Here is a 20,295-nt window from a genome sequence, read left to right as displayed (position 1 = left end):
TTGCTTCTGTTACCTTTGTTGGTCTCTCCCTAATACTGTGATGATAGTGCCATCCAACTACAATAATAAAAGACAGTCAATATTTAATAATTCCTTAATTCCTCTTGCTCTGATTCTCTGCTCATTGAGTAACGTTCTAACAATGAGACTTTTTTTCCCAAATGGTTTCCTTAAGAGGGAAAGTGTACTAGCTATGCCTGAAGAAGTATTTCATTCTTTTGAACAATTATATTCTTGAGTTCCTCTAAGCTTTGGAAACAGACCTCAGCTCTAGAAAAGCAAATATGCCATGAGTCCTGATATTTAGATGTCTGAACTTACAGTGTTAAAGACAAGACCCAGGAGAAGGGTAATGACCCAAATTAGGCATTTCAACTGATAGCCACTTGGTCTCTCCCAGTGAGCCAGCAACGAATACCATTTATTCAGATTTCTTTATGTGGATAGTGATCTTATTTCAATAGTGCTACTTTATACAGATATTTTGAGAAAGATAAGTACATTGATTTTCCTGGTAGAAAATTAAAGGAACACTAATTTTCTGATATGAATGGAAGCATGGCTCTTGGAGATAATAAATGTTCTTTTTATCTCTATATAGGCTTTCACAGAAAAACTAAAGAATTTTATGTCTTAAATGACAAGTCTTCTAATGTGTTGGGAAGATCAATTAAAAAAAAAAAAACCTTTATCTTCTTATTAGGCAATCTAAAAATTCCCAACTCTAGCTGTATAAACAGACTGGAAAAGCTATTTCACAATTATAACTGAATTTTGGTAAGACATTTGCAATTCTTAATTACTGTGCAGAACTTGGGTGGCAATGCTTTCTTTTGCTCAATATATTCTCAATATATTATAATTCACAGTTGCTTACTGGTGGCAGTCAGGAAGAGTCCAAGAACCAACACCAAAGAAGAGGTTATTAAAGGGAAATCTTCATGAACTTCTTAAATGACATATTCCTACCTCCATGGCCAAGAATTCTCCTCACAAGATTATGTGACGCCAACTATTTCCAGTAAAATATTGAGTTAAAAATGTTTGTTTCTGAGTTCAAAACTGTACAAGATTGCTTTTTAGTCACCTTGTGGAATGCCAGCTCCTGTCTTAAAAAAGGATAAGATAATAGAGATCTATGTGGCAGACAAAAACATTCAATTTTTTTAATATTCTTATTATAGAAAATTGGCTGGAGTAGAGAAAATGAAAAGAGTGAAAAATTCAAAATACAGTTTTTGGAAAAGACATGAATTATTTAAAGAAGAAGAAGTTTATGAAGTTATCTAATAATTATTTAAATGATGACATAAATTAGGTAAACAGAGGAGCCATTAATTTATAAAGCAAGATGCCTATCTCATCTATTTTTTCTGCTATTAAATAATCCAGTCAGGATTGATTTAGGTAAATTTTGAATGAGAAAATTAGTTTTGGAAGAGAAAAGAGAAGAATGTACAATAATATAAACTCATAGTGGTTCAAAGTGTTAGTGTTGTAAGAAGCATTAGTGAATTGTTTATTTTATTAACTTCTTCTACATATTAAATTCTTCCACGTGTAGTAGACGAAATGCAGGGAGATGAAGTGACTGATTCAACTATCTAGTGGCAGAGTCTTGTTCCAGCCTGCCATCTCCTTGCTACTCAAAGTACAAGGGTCAGCAGCACCCAGTTTCACCTGGCGATTTGTTAGAAATGTGGAGACCCGGGTTCCACCCCGGATCTATTCAACCTGAATCTGCATTTTACAAGATCTCAAGGCGATTTTAAGCACATTAAAATCTGAGAAACATCGCTCGATTCTGTCTCACTTTGCTCTTTAGTTGTTTTCCACAGCTGTCTTGTTACCTGAAATATAAAATATCCTTAAGTGTAGGAATTTGTTCTCTGCTTGTTTGTGTATCTCCTGGCAAGAGGTTACAATAGGAACAAGACAACATCTTTTATTCTTTTGTCATTTATTTTTAGTGTACAATGGAATACCTAGTAAAAAACATGGCCCTCAACAAATATTAATCAATCTGTGGGAAAGATTGTATTTTTAATTTACTAACCAGAACATTCGACATTTGTACCTAGAGAACAAAGCCCTTTGAAAGAAATGGAGCCAACTATAGACTTACGTGATTGTATGGATTCTGTAAAAATCATGATGAATTGTAATAGGTAGAAAAAACCATCTTGAGAAAGTCAATTCAAATATATTTTTGAAAACAGGCAGGACATAAATAAATTGTTTAAAAACAAACTTAATAAGCCTGGTACAAAATATGCACTTTTAAAATAACCGTTGAAAGGATAAAATTATCAAATATGTTTTTACTGATGTGTCTATAACATGAAAATATAAGCTAAAATTTAGGAGAAATGAACTCACTGATAGAATGTTTCTATGACTCTTGATTTTCTGTCCATCCTCTGTCTTTCATGACGAACCAAAGGACTTCAGTTTTCTTAAGAAACCAAAGCTTGTATGATTAATTTTCTCTCATTTTAGTGTCATATCTGCAGACTGATGGGTTCATAGGTGTTGTTGATTGTCCAGTACACGAAATGCCATGAAGAAAATATGAGTGTAGGATCATGTTTATGCATATATGGACTTAGTGAGAAATACGCTGGTTTCAGGAACCAGAGTAAGAAGTAATTAACTAGCCATTCCCAGCACACAGATAGGAGCACAGCCCACTGTCTCCAGGCCGGGGTTGTTTTTATAGTTACTTCTCTATGTGATTCCTTGCTGGGTGTCCTTAAGCTTACAGACCCTTCTTTCTTGAGCTACTGGGTATAATCTATAATTATTCATACATATTATTTTTTCAATTTTTCATTTTCTCTTATCTATAGTGTCTCCGGGAGGAGGAACACAGGGAGGGCCAATGTTTACAACCAAAAGTGGTTATTAGGATGTTTTCCTCAACGATCTCCAAAGAGAAAATTATCTGCATTAATTTAAGAAACAGAAATCATGATATGTTTCTAAACGTATCCATATAGTAAGGGCCAAGTTTGTGCTTGCTATAATAAATACTAGTATTACATGACAATCAGAAGCATAATACACAGACCCTAAACAAGGAAATGAAAATATATTTAGCTAAACAAAATGTATGTATGACATTCTACCTTATAACTCTAACAATGATACAGAAAAGATAAGTACACATAAGTTAATTGGGTAACAGAGGAGAAAAAATTAATGCAGAATGGAGTAGTCAGTGAGACTGAGAAAGGAAAATTTGAGCTTAGCCTTGAATTTGAGCAGATGAAGTGAGGTATAAGATATTGCAGGTAGAGGCTAATAACATGAAATAAAATAGGGAGGAAGAAATTATCATGGTTCCTTGTGGAACAATTTGCATACTTACAGTGTTTTCCATCTGTGGTGACGATAGTTTCAATAAAAAGCACAAGACATATAAATTTTATTTTCAGACACATTTAGGTGACAGATATGTTTTGATAATTTTAAATATTTAAAATTTCCCTCCTTTAATCCCATTCACTAATTTATAAATTGCATTTAGAATCCTTCACAAAAATTATGTCCACCCTAAATTTTTCCTAATTTATTAAGACTGATTTAGTGCTGCACTACTTCCTGTGTTCTACCAGTTAGAACATTTTGACAATCTCTCATCCTAAAGCCAAACTGAGTACAGCTTTCAGTCTTAATATTGACTTATTCTCTTCATTCACTAGTATATTTAATTCTGTGTATATTATTTTAATTGATCTTAGAGTAACATTAGAAAAGGAAAAATAAAGACAAGAACAAAGAAATATTTTAAAAGTGAACATTCACCATAAACTATGAATAAGTTATTAAAATATCACCTGCATGCCTGGTGTACTGTTACTCATTGAAGACTGAACATTATATTGAAGGAATGACAGAAAACAAACATTATTTTGACTGACACTGAATGCAGTTTATTTTTCAAGGAATTAGAATCAGAGATATTTGTCATAGATATCTATCATAGATATATAGGAGAAAGATCCTAAGATTGAAGAAGATTGTCTCTAAAAAAACCAAAAAACAAAAAGTGATTTGTCTAATTTTAAATACTTAGCTTACCTACTACAAGAGATTCTGAAGTGGTGCCAGTTTTATATAAAATCTTAAAGCTTGAATGAGAAGAAGGGAAAAAATTCTGATAGTCACCAGTTTGGTATTGTTATCAATAATGAAAATGGAAAAAAAAATAAAAGAAAAATACAAAGGCATGCCTCTTAACTGGAAAAATATAAAAGATATTTCATAAAATTAATTTAGCATAACATTCCAAACTTGTGATAACTTTTAAATTCATTCCTACTGCATTGACACACATATTCAAAACAAGCACTCAGAAACTCTTAAAGTCAACACTTAAAGTCTATGGGGAATTATCTAGTAAAAAATGATTTTTGAAGATGTGCCTTTAAAGTGTGACTATGAATAATCACTTTTTACAAATGTTCCAAGATTTCAGAGGAAAGGAAATTTTTGCTATTGGAAAATTACATTTCTTAAAGTAGGTTTTACTAAGTAATAAACATTATTCAATCCATTTTCTAAGGAATTTTGGCAAAATTACACAGACATGTTCCTAGTAATTTAATGGTAGTACTTAGCTGAAATGTTTTTCTTTTATTTCAATGTTTATTGTTATTAATATTCATTATAAATCAAAAGCACTTTACTTTCATGTCAGAAACAAAATTGAGTGTTCAGGCTTTATAGATCCTTGAGTTGTATCTATCAAACAACAATCAATGAAAAGGTAAGAAAAAAAATTACTAAAATGTGTTTTTTGGAATTTCTTTATCTCTATCAGGTCATATGAAAAGGGTGGATTAATTTTATGCTTTGTTTTCAGTTTCACAAAATTAATTCCTGGTATTTATTTAAGGACATTCAGTAACAAAGCTCCATTGACACGTGGAGATTACATTCTTACCAGTTTGAAGGTCCTTTAATACAGAGGGGCACACACTCTGTTGTGACTTCTTGTGCTGAGAATGAGTAAGTTGGGGCACAGGGATGAATAGCAAAACTCTTGGAAATGAGGATATTGAAGCTGCAAAGCCATCAGATCAACTTTTCCATCTGGTCCAATTTAGCAATCATGTGAGTGTCTCTGTTTTGCCAAAATATGACTAAAAATTAAACATGAAAATTTCTGGAGCTAAATCTTAGACAGACCAAAGTGATATTTGAAGGGGGAGGACACGATATATTTCTAATTAATATAAACTTACTATTGGCTAAGATTTTGTTTCAAAGCTTTACGAAAACAATTTACTTATACAGCTGTTGTTAAGGGATTTGTAAATCTAACAGTATCTACAATTATAAGCAAATATCTTTGTTTATAATAATATAATGTAAAACAATAGATTCCGCCCATGTGGTCATACTGTTTGCACATTCTCATTGAGGAGATGACTTTATTAATTACTTCAAACAATGATACATATAGGAAAAAAGTTTGTTAGCCTGAAACCATACTTGTAATCCACAGGCTGAAATAAAAACTTTTCAACTTTGTTATTCTAAACAATATATTAAAATCCATTGATTCTCAATTCCTAACTAAATTATCATTTAATATTCTTTTTCCTTGATTGACTTATATCTAGTTATGTAAAGAGTGATGATATTGGGGGGCTTTGGTGGTCTTATGAGTACGATAGCCATACATTCTGTATAAACCCAGTATAAATTTCAGGAATTTAATATCTGTAAAAGTATCTGTAAAACTTCTTTGTCTGCACTTCCATATAATAGCCAAACAGATTAAATACAGACCTACAGATATAGTGACCTAAATAACTAGCAGAGACTTTCTTTCTTGCTTAAATACCCATTCATTAGTATAAACTTCCTTAGCACATGAGTTAACTAGCCCTCAATAAACCAAGTAACAATGATGGCTAAAAAATAAATGCTAAACCCATTTAAAATAAACAGGAAGGAAATGAGAAGGGAATCAAAGCATGTCACTACCAAAAGTCATGTAATGGAAATGAAATGTAAATGTAAACACAAAATACCAAAACTATGGATTCAGTGAAAGCTGTGGTAAAAGGGAAGTTTATAGTTATAAAATGCATACATTAAAAAAGAAAGTCTCAAGTCAGCAACCTAACTTTACATCTCAAGAATCTAGAAGAAAGAACAAATTAAACTCCAAGTTAGCAGAAAAAAGGAAATAATAAAAACTAGAGCAGAGATAAGTGAAATAAAGAATAGGGGAAAAAAATCAACAAAACGAAGAGTTGGTTTTATTAAAAGATAAACAAAAATGACAGACTCTTAGCTAAACTAAGTGAAAAAGAGAAAAGATGCAAATAACTAAAATCAGAAATGAAAGATGGGACATTACAATGTATGCCACAGAAATATAAATGATCATAAGAGACTACTGTGAAGAATTACACTCCAACAAGTTGAATAAACTAGATGAAATGGTCTAATTCCTAGAAACACATAGTCTACCAAAATTGAACCATAAAGAAATAGAAATTTGAACAGACTAAAGAGAAGGAGATTGAATCAGCAATTAAAAACCTCCCAACAAAGAGAAGTCCTGGATAAGATGGGTTCGCTGGAGATTTCTACCACACATTTAAAGAATTATCACCAATCCTGAAACTCTTTCAAAAAGTTGAAAAGGAATAGCAACATCAGACAAAATGCTACAAGAATACTAAACTACAGATCAATATCTCTCATAAATATTAATGCTAAAGCCTCAACAAAATACTAGCAAACAAAATTAAACAGCCTATTAAAGGAGCCAAATGGAATTTATTATTGGAATGCAAGGATGGTTCAACATATGAAAATGAATAAATGTGATAAACCACACTAAGAGAATTAAGGACAAAAATCACATGATCATCTTAATTGACAGAGAAAGAGCATTTGACAAGATTCTACACCCTTTCATGATAAAAACTCAAACTAAAAACAGAAGAAAACTACCTCAATATATTAAGACCATTCATAAAAAGCCCTCAGCTTACATCATATTTAGTGGTGAAAGACTGAAAATCTTTTCTCAAAAATCATGGAAAGTATGTCCACTGTTTCCACTTCTATTCAATATAATACTGGAAGTCCTAGCCAGAGTAATTAGGCAAGAAAAAGAAATAAAAAGCATACAAATTGGAAAAGAAGAAGTAAAATTATCTCTGTTCTCAGCTGACAGGATCTCATGTGTAGAAAACCCTAAAGATTTCACATACTACAAAAACTGTTAGAACTAATTAACAAATTCAGCAAAGTTTTAGGGTACAAAATCAGCATACAAAAATCAGTATGTTTTTATACATTAGCAACAAATTATCACATAAGCAAATTAAAAAACAAAAACAAAAACAATTCCATTTACAATAACAAAAATAAGAACAAAATACTTAGGAACAAAGTTAACCAAGAAGGTGAAATACCTAATGCACTGAAAACCACAAGCATTGCTGAAATAAATTTAAAAAGGCACAATAAATGGAAAGATCTCCCATGTTCATGGATTAAGAGAATTAGTATTGTAAAAATATCTTTACTACCCAAAGCAATCAATGCAATCAATCCCTATCAAAATCTCAGTGGCATTTTTTTTCTTCAGAAGTAGAAAAATTGATCCTAAAATTTATATGGAAAAATCAAGGGCTCCCAAAAATAGGCCAAAAAAATTTGAAAAAGAGAAACAAAGTTGGAGGACTTACACTTCCTGATTTCAACACATATGGCAAAGTTAGAGTAATCAAAACTGTGTTGTACTGACATAGAGACAAATAGACCAATGGAATAGAATAGTGAGCCCAGAAATAATCCTTGCGTATGTGGTCAAATGATCTTCAACATTAGTGCAAGACCACTTAATGGGAAAAAGACAGTCTGTTCAACAAATTTCACTGGGAAAATTTGGATATCTATATGCAAAAGAATGAAGATGGACCCTTATCTTATATCATAAACAAAAATTAACTCAAAATGGATTAAAGACCAAATGTAAGACCTAAACTTCCTAGAAGAAAACATCAGGGAAAACCTTTATGACATTGGGTTTGGCAATGATTTATTGGATATGACACCAAAACTACAGACAACAAAAGCAAAAAATAGAGGAATGGGACTACATCAAACTTAAGAACTTTTTGTGTCAAAGGATACAATCAATAGAGTGAAAGTCAGCCTATGGCATGGGAGAAAATATTTGACAATCATATATCTGACAAGGAATTAATAGCCAAAATATATGAAGAAGTCCTACAGTTCAACAACAGAAAAATCAATAAACCAATTAAAAATAGGCAACAAACTTCAATAGACATTTCTCTGAAGATGATACATGAATGGCCAACAAGCACAAGATACTCAACATCACTGAACATCGGAAAGATACAAAGCAAAACCACATGACATATCATCTCACACTGATTAGGATGGCTATCATAAAACAAAACAAACAAAAACCCCAGAAAATAGCAAGTGTTGGTGAGGATGTAGAGAAATTGGAATCCTTGTGCACTGTTGGTGGGATTTTAAAATGGTGTAACTGCAATGGATAACAATACATAAGTTGCTTAAAAAATTAAAAATAAAACTATCATATGATCCCGTGTGTGTGTGTGAGTGTGTATGTATACTTATATATATACTTATATATACTTATATATGTATATATATAAACTGAAATAGGAAAAAAGAGGTATTTGCACACCTGTGTTCATAGTAGCACTATTCGCAATAGTCAGGAGGTGGAAGCAACTCAAATATCCATTGATGGATGAATGAATAAACTAAATGTGGTATATACATACGATGGAATATTATTCAGCCTTAAGAAGGAAGGAAATCCTGCCACACGCTGCAACATGGATGAATCTTAAGCACATTATGCTAAGTAAAATAAATCAGTCACAAAAACATAAGTGTGTGATTCCACTTATATAAGTTATCTAAAGAAGTCAAAGGCATGAAAATATAAAGTAGAATGCTGATTACCTAGGAGTGTGGTGGTTAAGATGATAAATTTTATGTTGCGTTTTGTATCACAACTTTTTAAAAAAAGTAATTTTAAAAACTGGGACTATGGAAATAGAGTGTAAGGAAAATGAAGATAAAGTACTTATTATGTGTCCAAAAATCTGTGCTATTTTTCAGTTTTACACGATTTCTTTTAGTGCTTTAACAATATTTTCATTTGAGTGTTTTTATTGGTTTATTATTATATGGCTCATAGGTGTGACAAAAGGGTTTTAGAGTCAGGTCCACCTGCCTCCAGGTCTGTTTTCTCTTTCCTATGCTTTATGCTGCTGGAAAATGACTTCAGAAAATATTTACCAAGACTTCAGACAGATTTTTGGTATATTATTTTATCAAAGGGTATAAACTCGCTGCATCTTTATATCACCATTCATCTTAAATACAAATTCAGTTAATTTTTATTCCTTAAACACATTCATTGCGATTATGGTTTCAAACAGCCAGCTTGTTGATATTTTATATTTCTTCAAATGGTAAGATCCAAAATAACTGATACTGTAGAAAGCAAACATTTGGGAAACAAAATCTAAGGTCCAGCATTTTAGCAAAATGTCCATCAAAGAGAGAGTAAGCAATTCAAGTCATGTTAATAAGCTTTAATTTATAAATACTCAAACAAAAAGACTTCAACCTATGGATATTTTCTGTCAAATCATTTATGTTAAAAATACAATAAAATGGAGACCAGATTTGAAAATTCCCTATGCAGATACAACCAGTTAAGCCACATAAACAAACTTATTCTAGTTTTTATTTCATGAACGTAAGTGAAACTTAAGTTATTTCTTGTAAATGTCTCTGATAATCATAAACGAAACTTAAGTTGTCTTCCTAAAATGGTATAATTACTTTTAACCAATCCCCTGCTTTCTGGAAATTTTCATTGTAATAACCACCAATCATTGTGCACCCCGATTCTTACTTTATAAGCCCTGCTTTAACCTCATGTCACTGAGCGTTGTACAACTTCGGCTTTTGGGTTTTCAGTCTCCCTGTCTGAAAACAGTTTGTTTCTCGCTCAATAAAATATTCATACTAAATAAAGCTCTCTGAATTTTCTTTTTAACTTAGATAATAGTTAAAAAACAATATTTGCATTATATTGGCTGTTTCTCTTTTGCAGCTCTTTTGGAAAGCTTTTTAAAATAAAATTAAAGTATGCTATAAGAGATAAATACAAAACAACTAAACAATAAAGATAGGAAAATGAAGTAGTAAAAGTTTGAATGAGGAAACAACACAATTATCAAAAACATGCAATGCTTTGTGAATGTGTATACCTTAGAACACTGAGGAAAAATTAATGTTATTTGTTTTACTACTTGGAGAAGGGCATGGAACAACAAATAAAGCTCTCTTAGTGTGCCATACCTCAATTATAAGGTCATGCTACATTTCCAGAAAGGGAAAATATCTTTTGATCACTGCTCCTTTATACTCTGTTGTTTGTTTCCTAATTTTCTAACTTGTAATAATTGCTTTCAAGCGTATACTATTTTATTCTCTTCATTATAATATCTGAAAGTTGTCCTACATTCTTTGGACAAAGTCAAATAGATTTTATTTTTAAGTTACTTCAATTAAAATAAATAGAAGCCATTCCCTGCTCTCTTGCCCTTGCTCTCTGTCACCTTTTCAAAGACTTTACTACTTATCTCTGCGCTTCTCTTTTGCCATTAGTTGCTCCCTAGCTATTTTCTCACCTCATTCAAACTTATCCCATCTTAAAACAACAAAAAGAATCTTCCTTTCTTCTCACATACCAGCTGCCTCTCAATTTCTTGCTCTGAGATATAGGAAATTTATTTTACAAATAAATTTATCAAAAGCATTATGTACAAATGATGTTTTTACTTGCACCTCTCCCAGTCATTCTTCAAATTACTTCAGTATGGTTTGATGAAAATATGCAACAGAAACTAATGTCAAAATCACCAGTAAAATACTTGTATATTCTCATCAGATTCAAATTCTCTGCAATTCTTGACCAATTCCAAGATTCTTCTAACATTTCTCTTTGAGCATTCTTCTTTTGGGCTTTGAAGTTTCCTTTCTCCTAGGTTCCTTCTACATCACTAGTTATGCCTTCTCATTCTCAATTGCTGGTGTCACTTTTTCTCCACGACCAAGGGATCAGACCTCAGGCTTCTCTCTAATTGTGTCCACTTCCTCAGTGATTGCAATCAGTCATGAGGCTTTAAATACCATAGAAGTAACAAAGAAACATTTTTTTTTTAAATTAAAGTTTATTGGGGTGACAATGGTTATAAGAAGCTGAAATAACAAACTTTTTTTTTTTTGCTTTAAAATATGTAAATTAGTACAAATTCCAGATCCAGAGCCTGAAAAATATTTCTAAATATGTCCCTCAAAATGTCAGGTTGTCAGCCAGGTCATTGTTTAAAATAAAAGGGGAAATTCAAAATAAATAAACAAACAAACAAACAAATAAATAAATAAATAAATAAATAACATACCATGGATGAGGTGAAGAATAACAAAGTTATGCTTATAGTCCTTATCTCCCCTTAAATTCATAATTATTTAACTACTTGATATTTCCACTTGGCTATTTCACAATCAGCTTAAACTCACATTGTGTTTTTACCCCTTTCCTATCCAAACCTATTCTATTTCCACTTTTCCCTTATAAGTGTTATTGCCATTGAACCACTTGTTTTGGCTGGAATCGTCTAGTCAAATGGAATTATCCTGGATTTTTCTTCCTTTTTCTTAAATCCTTTTCTTAAACATCATATCTTCAACAAATCCTATGATTCTCACTCTAAAATACATGTCGATACAATCTATTTATATCTGTCTTCACTGTCTTCACAACCACTCCCTTAGCTGAAACCATCATTGTCTCTTGCCTGAAATACTACAAGAACCTCTGGATGCAGGTTCCTTGGTGCGGAGACATGGGGCAATCAAGCTTAGTAATTGAAGGAGGTTTTATAAAAAAAAGTATTTGTAAACCCAGTGAAGGGTTTATACAAAGACAACAAGGTATCGTATAATAACCCAAGAATAGTAACAAGGCGGAAAATCTCAAAAAAGCATTCTCAGAACCTGGACAGAGAGCTGGGTGATGAAGGGCCATACAGCGGAACTTGGGGCTCCATAAGAAACAGAGCCCGGTGTGACAACTGGCTGAGACTAAGCCAGGGGAATAAATGCCTTCATCTTCTTCTTCTCTCTCTCTCATTTCCTGCCCATAATTCTCGTTGGCCAAGTAGAGCTGGAAGCCATTAGGAAGGGGGTATTGCTGGGTGCTGCATTCTACGTAGTCAGCCTCCCAGGACCCCACAAAGTATAAAGAATGGTGAATCATGTGTGGGGGCGTCAATAAGAATATGTTCACTGCAGTCTCCTATCTGACTTCTGATTTCTACTCTCCGTCCTCATCCTTTTAACATCTAGAGTGATCTACTTAAAGGGCAAGATGGATTTTACCAGTTCTCTGCTGAGTAAAAGCCATCACCATCTTCTTCACGAACTTAAAGTCCAAACTCTTCCCATTGCCTACTAGACCCAAGATAATTTGGCTCATGCTTCTCTCTCCAAGCTCATTTCAATGCACTTCCTTTGATGCTCACCCCATAGAAGTCACCTTGTCCTCCTTTTAGTTTCTCTGACACAGGTAGTTCTTTTCTACCTGTCTGTCACCCTACACCCTGCAAGTTATCCTGCACTGCCCGTAGCTGAGCCTTTCTCATCCTTTGCATTTCAACTTACATGTAGAGTCCCAGAAAAGACTTCTCTGATTTTCTATCTTTCATAGTTCCAGTTATCCCTCTTTATTATCCTCTACCTTATCATGCTATTTGTCTATTAAATTACTTCTAGCCCAGTTGATCATTATTTTGTTTGTTCATTTATTTTTATCTTCCCCACTATAAGCTCCATGTATTGAGAATCATGATCACCTTGATTGCTATTATATCATTAGTCTCACATAATGCCTAGCATACAGTCGGAAACCACAAATATATTTAAATTAATAAGTAAGTGAGTAAATTAATCATTGCACATTTTTACTAAGCTTCTGGCAATAAAGTAATCTGCTGCCAAATAATGGGCTCAGGTGGAATCTAAATTTGAAAACTGGACCTCATTAATACCACTTATCAATTTATCGATTGAGATTCATGGCTTAGAGTTCCTACAAAAGAAATACTCTGATAGTTTAGCTACAAGAACTCCTTTCTCCTCCTGTGGTAAGAGTCCAAGGAGAGTGGTGAAGGATCAGGCTCCTCAGAGCTGGAGAAGATGCAATAATAAAAGTCTTCTGTGTTGCTAGTTCATTTAACTCCTCAGCTCCTCAAGATGAAAAAAAAAAAGACAGAAAAGAATTTGTAGTCTTTATAGCTGGCAAGACTTCTCCTCTTCCTTCAAATTATCTGCTCCAGAAAGCACTAATTTCCTTCTAGACTTATGGCTTATAATCCTCTTCAGGCTGTGGATGAATGGGCTAATCATAAGATTCTAGAAAATTTAAAGGCAATTCAATATTTTATTCAATATTTGAACAGTTCTGCATGACCTAGGGTCTCCAAGGGATTACCAAAGATACAAAAGACAACTACAATTTAATGACAAGCTTCCTAAGGGGTAACAGCTTCTTCTGTGACTGACAAACAGAATGCTGTTGGTGCAAGTATAATATATCTGCAATGATAAGGTCACAAGATCCCATCTTTCAAGGGACACAATCAAACTTCTCCAGCAAGTACAGAAAGCAGCTGTAATAATGACCAAGTGCCTGCTAAAGGATAAAAGCCTCCTATCATCATTGCAGAAGGTGATTCCACTTGCCTTTCAAAAAAGTGTTATTTCTTTTCTCACTGTCTCTCTGTCTCTGTGTCTCTATCTTCATCTCTCTCTCTGTGTCACTCTGTCTCCCCAACTCTTTTTCTTTCAGATTAGTATCTTCTAAAACAAACAAACGAACAAAAAACCAAAGACAGTATGACTTTACAGTCTTTGGAATATATCATATAACCTGCACTGAATTATTAAGATGTTTTTCAACTTAGTTGAAAAGTTGAAAATGTTTTTGTGTTTTCTTGTCCCTAAAATCTCCCCAAATCATTATATTTTAGTGATGCCAGAGGTCTCAGTAATGAACAATTCAGAAGACAAAACAAAGCAAACCAAGACAAACGACTCAGTCACTTATCGAACATTCTAGTATGGATTGCAGAGCAGTCAGTTAAAACACTTCTCCATCTTTCTGACAGTGCTAATTGGTTCCAGAGAAAGACAGCCTGTACTCAATACACAATCAGCTGACCAGGCACTAACAGACTCAATTCAGTGAGCAGGTCCAAAGTGACTATGTCTACAGAGCCATCAACTCTACTCTAACCTATTTCTGACGTAGGATTTTTAAATTTACATGTAAAATAAAAGTGTTTACATTCACACAGATCAGTTGATGGCCGAATTGATTGAACAGAACCATTGAATAGAATAAAGTGCTTAACATCAGTTTGTATCATGTTTGTTCTCACTTTCATTAACACGGAAAGAATTTTCCACAGTAAATACCGAAGAAAATTAATAGTATGCAAGGAATGTCATAGAGCACTTAGTAAGGAAAATTAATGAGAATATTTTGTTTCTATATTTAACCAAAAAGGTAAGTTCTAAAAAGGTATTTCTTTACCCACCCCAAATTTTGGCAACTATAAATAAGTGAGCCAAGAGCATTCCTTCATTATTATTCGTTTTGTTGATAAAGGTTTGGAGATGCGGTTGAAGCTAAATTCCCCAGCTGACTTAAGAAGACAATATTTTGTTAAGGTTTTGAAAGTATTCATTGTAAATTTTTAGATAAGTCATACATCTAGAAGTTGGTGCAGAAAAGTAATTTCATTACATATTTTATATGAATCAATGAGCAAAAATACATTTGTTATGTTATAACAAAATTCTCTCTTTTATCAACTAGGAAACAGAGTATGCCAAGAATCAATTGTGTTTATAAGTTAATCAATCAGTGTCAAGAAATTTGAAGGATATGAGATTTTAAACTAATTGCAGTTAACCAGTTATTCTGTCACAGTTCCATTGATGCTTGCAGAAGACACGAGACGCCTGGATGAGCATACCATATTTGTATTAGCTCCCCAAGTCACATGGGGGTGATGCAAGCGGGCCTATGGGGATGCCACACATACAGTCGGTTTGCAGTACCGCTGAGAACACATAGAACGTGAATTTTTAAAAATGGGCAAAAGCACACCTCTCCTTTGTTCTGGAACAAGACACTACACTGAAGACTAAGAAAATCTACCCTTTGCTCTAAAGGGAGACACTATATTTTTCAAATCTATTCACTATATACACATCTTTGTAAAAATAGCCTGGGACAAAAGGGCAGTTAGTGTCTTGTATGTAAAATGTGCAGAGACAAGGGGTTAATGGAAAATTTTCTTCCAAGAATCAGAAGCAAGCTAATCCTGGAGAGTTATTTAGGTAACTCGTAGTTGTGTTAAATGTAACTTATTAGACTTTACTGAGACATCTTACCCTCTTTTAAATCATATCTTCAGTAAATGATAGAGAAGCAAACTCATTCCATATGCCATGGGAAAAACAATTGCACATTTTTTATGAATTCATAATAATTTATGTTTAATTTTTATTTGGTTCTAGATATTAAAGAAATATATTGGGCCAGTGAGTAAATAAATGGTTGCTCTGATTATTCTGGTGTTTAATACTGGGACAATATCCAGTATAAAATTTCTTGATAGTCCTCTAATTAGAAGATCTTTGATGCCTGCGTGTTGAGCTAAACGACTAATTTATAGCCTCCTAGAATAATTTTTCAAGAGGCCCTTCTCTATAATCTCTCTATTTTAAAGTCAGCTGATTTGGAACCTTAACGACACCTGTAGAATTCCATCACAGCAATAGCTAAATTGCTGCATAAATAATTGAAAGAGATGGTGCAAGGGACTGGCAATGTGGGGACCAACTTATAATTCTGCTTACCACAGCAGCCTTCCTAGGCTTTCTGAGAGTGCTCTTTCCCTACCATGCCCTATTTATATACTCATCATTACATATCCCCTTTCTTGTCTACTCTTGAATTGTTTCCTGTTGTAGGAAGGGAAATGGCTTTTCCTTGCCCCAGAGATAATAGAGCCTGCAACTGTTGTGGGATGCACCTCCTGGACCCAGGGACATCAGCCTTAGAAAGTCATCTACATCCCAGTTACCTCATCAAATCTGTAACACTGCTAATAATGCATATTCACAGACATGTAATGCTGCCATTTGAACCTTATGAACAGCATTTGAAGTGAGAATCCTAGGGACTATCCAATCCTAGGAATTATGCCAATAGACCAATAGGCAAAGATAAGTGGGTTTCTTGGAATGAATCACTGTTAGAGGAATACACCTACTAGACACTGTAAACATGGAACCTCACAAAGCTCCTCACCACCACCACCATCTGACACTTGGAGTCAGTCAGGTCAGGGACCCCTGGAGTTGACAACTAAAGGATAGACAAGTTTTTCTGAGAAAAAAACACATGACCAGTTGTAATTGACCTAAACCAATTGTTTACATATTGTGGTAGTAGTGGGAGCAACCAAAAATTTGGCATAGGTCAGCAACTCCCCACAGATGTGATAAAGGGTTATAGCACAAGCAAGTCGCAGATGGAGTCTGTCACACATACACATACATATTAATTTTTTTATCGATCAGACAAGAAAAAATTCATACAATCTGTTCTGTTATCTTTGATGAAGTGCCAGCTCTCTATCCTTGTAAGTGATTCAATTTCATCTTGCACAAAATGTCACTGAGGCAGACTCCAATATTCTGCAGACTCCCGTTGCCCCTATGGTCAGAATTCTTCAAATCTGGCTTGACAGGAACCTGTTTTTTAGCTTGTATTACTGCTGTACCTTACACATTCTTTTCAGTACAGAAGCTACCAGTTTCCTATAATCAGTTGTTAGCTTATATATCTATTGCCCAGCTAAATGGTTTTCATTTTTCTATTCATAACCTCTGTTCAGTATACACTGGAGATGTTTGTTGAAGTAATAATTGCTCGACTAATGGAAAGGGTCCATGACTAGATGTCAGGATGAGAGCATAGGTGGGTCAACATTCCCTTTGGGGACAGAAGGAGAAACATCTTGTTTCTAAAATTGGTAAAAAGAAAGTAAGACTGTAAAGCAGATAGAAATATGATTACAGGTGTGGAAATGGAAAGTTAAAGGGATTCGTTCCTGTTGGACTCTGTTTTTTATTGCAAAATAGGAGGCACAGTGGATGGAGGAGTGTGTCAGCAATGGGTAGAAACCTTTAGAAGTGTAGTTATAGGTTTTTAAAGAGTTGTGGGGCATGAACAAAAGCCATAGCTAGAAACACAGAAAATAAATTCTCAGTGACATTGAGAACCTAACCGCACCTGGAAAATATTACTTTTAAAAATAACAGTGAAGCAATACTCAAGCCACTTGGGGCAAACATAAAGGTACTCACCACTTGGGGCAGTAAAATGAGCACTGCCCCAAGCAGATTAAAGGCCACAATTGACACTCTTACAAATATGTGCATCAAATGATAATTTCTGACATTGTCTATTCAGAGTTCACAGAGAGTGTACAAGAGAATGTAAGCAATTAATCCTTCAGAGTTTCTTACTAACAGACGTCTGGCACCCAGTCAGCTGCCATAATTTTTGGAAAATATATAAGGAGAGGAAATTAGTGTGAGGCAGTTCTAATAGTGAAACAGGCACAGTCTGTAGTGACAAGGAGGGGCCAGCTCTCAGGAAAAGGATCTTCCAAAGGAAGTTATATAAAATTGTGTTTGGTCTAAAAGCATAACGCGAGTTAAAATTTTTTTATCAAATACCACATTTGGGTCTTGATTTATTCCACTGCCAAAATAATATGTGTGGTAGGAGAGTGCTGAATAGTTATCACATTCATGTTTCATAAAATTGGATAAATATAATAATATTTTGCATAAATTTGGAATAATATTTTACTTTAGAAATGTGAGATTTTTATCAAGAAAAAAATGTTTCTTACACCTCTTCATGCTTGAAAAATGTGATCAATAAGAATTACTAAATACTGTTTTTCTTTTTACTGAAGGGATGGTAACTAAGGAGATTCCTTTTTGGAACTGCAAACAGCTGAACGATCAACACCAACTTCCTAACTCCCACATGGGTTGCAAACTGAAAATCAAATCTTGTTGTCTTATTTGTGCATCCCTAAAAGAGAACCTGAAAGTGATTTATACTTTCATTACTAGACATTTATGAAACTTGGTCACGTTCTACTGGGAACTTACAAAAATATGTTAAATTTCCAAAGAAAAACAAGATATTTCTTCCTTTGCTATATTCCAAGAAATTTTAAAATATCCTACAATCCACACATTTTTTTCTGGAACATTCCTAATTGAAGAGGAAATCATTCAATGAATTAAAATTACTTTCCATGACCTGTCCTCTATTTTCTTTACTCTTAGCCTCATATTATTTTCTACTGAGCTACATTTACGATATATACACTAGAGGCTCTTGTATTCTGATAAACGCATAATTTCTTTTAGTTTACTAAGAAAGATGTTATGAGGAAAAAACATTAAGTCTCCTTTGTTATTCATTATAAATGTGTTTCTCTATTCACAATGTTTTACCATGGCCAAGGACTTAGAAGATGAAGTCCAAAACCATGTTTCTGTTTATTGTAGAAAGTGATTTCCTGGACTCTTAGCATAACTGGAACAAGATGAAAAAGTCTCCATCATATACTTAATGCTATGACTTATGGATGGATACATTTTCATCCACAGGGAAATTTCTAATCCATCCGTACAATTTGGAAAAATTATATGAAGGAAATAAGAGAAATTACTTCAATCAAATCCTAATAAAAGAAGCATGGCACTCACCTAACCAGCCCAGTAGAAATATCCTTCCAAATTGGACAGCATTTCAATGTAGAATTAACAGAAAGTGGCTCATTTCCACACACCAGCAGTAGAGTTCCTCGACTATCCACACTCAAGTTGTCACACTTGCACATAAAAGTCATGTCTTTCCTTCCCAAATGTTACCTACAGAAAGACTACCCTTTCCCCATATCTTTTCTCCACCTTCCCCAGCCTGTGCCAAAATAATGCCATTTCTCAGAATAAGAGGTTAGGGCCTCAAAACAGATGGTAAGACCAGATAGCTCTTGTCATCACACCCATGATTAGTTGTCTGCTTCCAAGACTCTGAACTTGCGAGTGTGTCTCCTTATACCCCAAGGAGGAGGACTGTTTGAGGGTTCAGCCTGCCGACTTGCACAATTAGGAGACAATACAGACCAGCAAAAAACCAATACAGTCTTAATCAATGCCACAGGACTTAAAATGTGTGGTAGCATCTTTTCCCCCCACTAATGGCAGTCTGTCCAGTTTACCAGTGTAAATACATCCCCATAACAAGTGTATTTTGGTATTTCTGCACACCTCAATGAATAGCAAGCTGGTAACCTGTCAGGCCAGACGACCACCCTCAAAGGCAATGGGTTCTTTACCTCAAAGGGAATGACTGCTGAAGAGAAATTATAGTTTATTCTCAAGGAACCGTATATATTTGTAATCAGAGAGCACAATAGTTGTAGGGAGATAATCTGAACAGAGCTATGGTGATAATTACAATAATTGCCAACATTTATCAGTGATTTCTATATACCAGGTAAGGTGCTAGACATTTTCTGTTTATAATTCCCAATTAATAACTCAACAAAGGTTATTAGTTTAGTAAGTAACGAAAGCTACTTGTCTGGTGAGAAGCCTGAACCAAGGTATCAAACTATATCTCTATGATTCCAAAACCTATGTGCTCATTCTACTCACTAGTAGTCTTTTCAGTTTCAGGTGGCTGGCTGTTACACTTTTTTTACATTATTGATAATCCCAAAGAGTTTATATTTATGTGGGATTACAGCTATCAGTAATTTTTATATTAGGAATTAAAAATTAGAAGCTTAAAAATGTTTTGTTTGTTAAATCATTTTCAGGTAAAAATATTAAACCCACTGCATGGTAACACAAATAAAATACATTATGAGGAAAATTTATATTTTCCAAAAAAAAATAGAATAATGCCATTTTTTCACATTTTTGCAAATGTCTGGCTTAAGAGGAGACAGATATACTCAGATGTGCCTTTGTGTTCATTCTGTTGCAATGCTTTTTTTAGTT

Source organism: Rhinolophus ferrumequinum, chromosome 4 (genome assembly GCF_004115265.2).
Source record: "Rhinolophus ferrumequinum isolate MPI-CBG mRhiFer1 chromosome 4, mRhiFer1_v1.p, whole genome shotgun sequence".
In the NCBI taxonomy this organism is placed as follows: domain Eukaryota; kingdom Metazoa; phylum Chordata; class Mammalia; order Chiroptera; family Rhinolophidae; genus Rhinolophus; species Rhinolophus ferrumequinum.
This window is presented reverse-complemented; position numbering follows the sequence as displayed.